The sequence below is a fragment of the Schistosoma mansoni genome, chromosome 4, assembly GCF_000237925.1.
Source record: "Schistosoma mansoni strain Puerto Rico chromosome 4, complete genome".
In the NCBI taxonomy this organism is placed as follows: Eukaryota; Metazoa; Platyhelminthes; class Trematoda; order Strigeidida; family Schistosomatidae; genus Schistosoma; species Schistosoma mansoni.
Genome location: NC_031498.1, coordinates 8,574,866 through 8,580,200, shown reverse-complemented (window position 1 = coordinate 8,580,200; position 5,335 = coordinate 8,574,866).

Sequence of the window (5,335 nt, the reverse complement as noted above, 5' to 3'; positions counted from 1 at the left end):
ATATATTTCGAACAATCTGATCACACATATACTTGTTAAGACATTTTTATATGAAAATTAAAAGGTCAACCAGACAGGTTAAGATAAGAAAATAAATAAAGTACACAAAAACGATGTAATGACTACTCTGGATAATAAATAATGAACAAACATCTTTTTCTATTGCGAAACATTTAGTTGAAACTGGTCATAAGGTTGACATCAAATCAGCATTATTAGTGTTGTACAAAAGCCTTCAAGGATGTATACTAATTTTTATTGAAGCCTTGGCTATACGGAAATTGAAACCCCCTTTATGTGTTCAAAAACAATTTGTTCTTACCCTTAACCTACCCTGGTAATGCTTATTTATTATCCAGAGTAGTCATCACATCGTTTTTGTGTACTTTATTTATTTTCTTATCTTAACCTGTCTGGTTGACCTTTTAATTTTCATATAAAAATGTCTTAACAAGTATATGTGTGATCAGATTGTTCGAAATATATTGCGCTAATATATCACATAATTCTGATAAACTTCGTCTTCTCATTGCATTATCGAAATTTATCAAAGGGACTAATTGTTTTACATAATGGTTACTTGATACAATTGACCTTATTCACATTAAGTCATATAATTGAGATAGAAATTTATTTCGCTAGACATAGGCTTGTTCATTGACACTTCATTCAACCTACATTACATATGCTTGTCAAAAAAGGTTATTTTTTCAACGTTCAGCGATTTAGTGTTTGACAGTATGAGAGTAATTATTTTCCCTTGTGATGGAAAATGTATATACAGTTTTTCATTGTTCGTCTAGTATGTTTAACAAAGGGAACTGTTGAATTGGAAATATAATTCCAGACTTTCTAATTAAATAACGTTTACAATGTCATTTACAAATGAAAATAAAAAATTCAGATCATTAATTTGAAAGGCTGTGCACTTCAAAAACATTGGCTGTTAACATTACGTGCCAAAAAATGTTATGCCCACCTCACAAACACAATTACCGTATTACATGACTGAGTACACTAACATGTATTTTCGGTGATCGTTAATAAGTGATCAACTACAAAGAATGTACAGGTCAAAATATTTTATGCTTTCAATGGATTTACAAAAAACCTTGATAACAATATTGCGTTCATTTACGACACCCTTTTCAAAGCTAAACTGATCAACTTTTTGGTATTAAGAATAACGGTTTGCAAAATAACTGAATTATAAAGATTATTTGCTTCTTTCACAAACATTATTACTATCTTCAGATTGCGTATAAGTTGCTTCATTTAACCATCGTTTACGGTTCGAGTTCCAGAGTGAACATCAACTCTGAGATGCAGATACATCCAGCTGACCAGTCCCAAATAGGACGAAGCGCGCGTCTTGGATTCCACTGCTAGCCACTATCCATCTTTGCTTACCATGCTTGTGAATTTAGGCTATATCGAGGCAATGTGCACAGTATGCACATATGCCAATTAGAGACTGACCAGTTACAGTCCTAAAAAACATCAATGGGAAGATCCAAACAAACAATTCTAAGTGAATTTCAATAATAATTTTTATTATTATCATCATTATCATTATTATCACTGTTTTTATTATTATTATCATTGTAAGGACAGGAGAATGTATATCTCATCTAACGCCTGTCAGAGTATCCACAAGTCTGACTAGGTAAAACAACCTATCATTATCATTCTCGCCCACATATTATACCTTCAGAACAAAAGTGTTTCAGCTTAACTTGTAATAATTTGGATTATCGCGTTGTAGATTTTCTCACTGAATTCTGACTAGTCATAGTGGATGTATATGCATCTCATGAAAATCACTTCGATATTGTGATTAAGTCACAAGTATTTTAAGCAGAGTTGGACAGTAAATAGCAGTAGAATCCATGACTCTTGTACATATGTGAACTAGCACCTCATAAATTGGTGAAATATTTCCAGTATGACCCTAAAAACGAGTATAGAGTTCTTGTCTTACGCGTCATGATCATTTTTCCCAGACTTGATCTGAGTGAGCAATAAAAAGCATCCATTTCAGTCAGGGAAACTTAATTGCTCATGCGGTTTTACATGTTTCAAAATCTCGAGTTCCAAGGTATTTTATGTTGGAAATAAAGATAGAGTAGGGTTAAGGGATACTTGAAATTTCCAAAAATTGTAAAGCAAAACTATAAATCACATTCATCTGAATAATAGATAAATGTATAGATCACTGGGGTAGCATAACATACAAATGAGTTTAGGGTTTCATATATCTAAGACTTCAAAGACCCTAAATATAAAATAAATGTAAAGCGCGTTTTATCGCACTTGGAATTCAGTGGTAAGATATTCCTGTACTTCAGTACTGATGTTCATATGAGGACTTGAACTCAGTACTTCGAACACACAACGCGTCATCCACTTAGCGTCTATGTTCAGATTTGCATAAACGTCCCGAATTCTACTGATATCTACTGTCCAAGTTTGCATACAACACTTGTGACTTTATCACAATATTGAAGTGATCTGGATATGATACACGAATGTCACAAGAGACTGATCATTTGCTCTCAAACATATCAATGGAAGATTCATGTAACAAATACAAATAAGTTAAATCGATGCTTAAAATCATACATATCCTACATTGATAGATCAGGTTCTATTTGTAGAATATTGTTTAGATGCATTATTGAATGAAATTATGAATCAAACTTACAGGAGTAGTGGATATGGGTTGCACCATAGACGTTATCGGAAGCGTTACTACAAAAGTAGATATAGTTAGTGTTCCAGAATACATCCGAATCGGAAATTGTACTGTATCACCCAAGACGTAACTGGGATAGTTAAATAAATTTACTCCTATTTGGAAATTATAAGAAACATTCCACGGGTTATTGTTTCTGAATATACCGATTAGCGTTGTGCCTGTTGCTCTTCGCCCTTGATATACAGTGTATTCTGTTATTAGTCTGATCTGTAATGTAAGTAAAGTACTGAAACTGAAAATACAATATCAAAACATTTATTGGTGTCGAATTCACCAGTAGTGATGTGATAGTTCTTTGTTTACGAAAATCAGCGGAATTAATTTAAATTTATGTTGATATTTCTGATAAGTCTTGTTGATTGAACGCTATATTCGGATCCTAAGCTAGTCTCGTAATCCGCAAGCTAGAACTACTCAGCGACTTGAACACGAGAGAAAAGGCGCAAAATATAAGAGAAGCACTTTACTCCAAAGGTTCATTTATGCACAGAAAATATAGGGTTTCCATAATATTTTATAAGTCCTTGAGTTTTCCTGAAAATTCTAGAATGTCACTAAACATATAGAAGAACTCTCGTCTAAATAAGAGCTAATAGTTTCACAGTATTTGAGCGCCGAGTTGATGTAAGACATTAAATAGGAATAATATATTTGTAAAATCTCAGCGAATGAATTTGTAATAAATCCAACGTTTCTGCTGGCAATCTAGTCCAAGCTTTTTCAAGGAATTATAATCACTACTAAATATAGTAGTAGTGTAGTAATCAGCCTATCAGAACCTCTACATGTGACTTTTCACTCTAGTGATGTTACTAGCAAACCATCTAGTCAAACGCTGATCGGATAAAATGCTTCTTAATGTTTCCTAAGCTTTTCATGTCTATTGCAATAAATCTGCAGGATCGTCCCAACAATTTCCTAATTCATTATCACTAGGACACCGTTTAACATCACTGAATAAGAAAAAACTATACTCTATGCTTGCCTTCGTGAGGAATATTATTGCTTAACCTCCAGCAATCAAAATATTAAGTAATACACACAAAACACTACACATATACACCATGTACTGTAATTACAAGATACTATACACCGTTCAGTTATGTGACAAACAGGTTTTCGAGTCAAATCAATTCTATGTACATAACTGAATGTAATTGATCCTGTGAAGTTGGCTGCATGACTAAACAAATGATGGAATAAATGTATTGAAAATCCACTATTGTTTCATTTGATGAAAACAGCACAAAATCAAAACAGCGTTCACCTTCATAGAATTCGAATCAATGACTACTCCAAGGATTTCGCTTTCACACTTAATAAGCATTGCAGAGAAAATAACCAACAGCATTTTTTCGTTTATTTAAATCCCCTTTAAAGTTCCCACCTATTGAATTTAAAGAATGTTCATTCGTTGTCTTGATTAAACATTAAATGTTATAATATGTGAATCTAGGAATTATTGATCAAGGGAATGTCCAAATTATTTTACTATTTAGAGTTACCCTAGATCTGCGAATAATGAATCAATAAACTGGTTGAAACCCATGTCAAATAGAATTCAAAATATTAAAAGTAGGATGGTTTACTGTTAAGGGTTCTACAAATTTATACTAATGGTATAACCGTAGTTTATGTTACATGCAACATGTAGCAAATACGGATTGGTGGAAACTCGTCCATAATTATAGAAAATATAGTAAAATGTGAAACAATGAATTTCTGACTTGCATATTACAGTCATCTCCCTATTCTTCTTTAACCCATTGATCATTACGCAACCTCCTTTTGATATTTGAAATCTGGGATCACTATATGAAACAATAAATTTTATTGGTAATGAAGAAGTATTCCTATTTATCAAGCAGACACAGAGCTGAATGTTTCACTCCGAATTCATTGAAGTTTTAATTCTAATCTTAGTATTCGAGTCAATTATACATGAAGGTCAAGATCTGATTGGACTACTACTAAAAGTGTACAGAATGAAAATTCTTCACTAGCCGTTATCTCATTATAATGAAGGATCTCCGATGTCTGTAGGTAATTAGTGGATATGTTCATCAGTGAATAATTAGATATTCTCCAAACATGATTTTAGATAATAGTAATAGTACAATGACGAGATAAGCTTGTTCATTCAAATGATTTTGATTTTAGGCAAGTTATATATATACTACTTATCAATATTCGGTAAATAGTTTAATTCCTGGCAATTTCTACGCTTATGTTGTAACGTTTGTCGTATAATATTCTGAAATATTTACATATACTTACAACATTTATTATATTTATCATTATAATTACTTTATCTCAATCATTGTAGTGGTTATTCACAAATTGTGTGTTTGTTTAACTCTTGTTTGAACGCACCAGTTTCCTTATTGTTTTCTCTTGGTTCGGCTTTAGTTTGTTGGTAAACTGTTACCAAGTTTAGATATAACTGACATCTGTCTTTTGCACTATCGTATGTTGCAATTATTCTTTATGTTATTGTTACAGGAAGCATTTTTTATTTCAGACAAAAAGATACGGTAAACGCCTTAGACACCTCACATGTTGAGTTGAGTTTGGTTA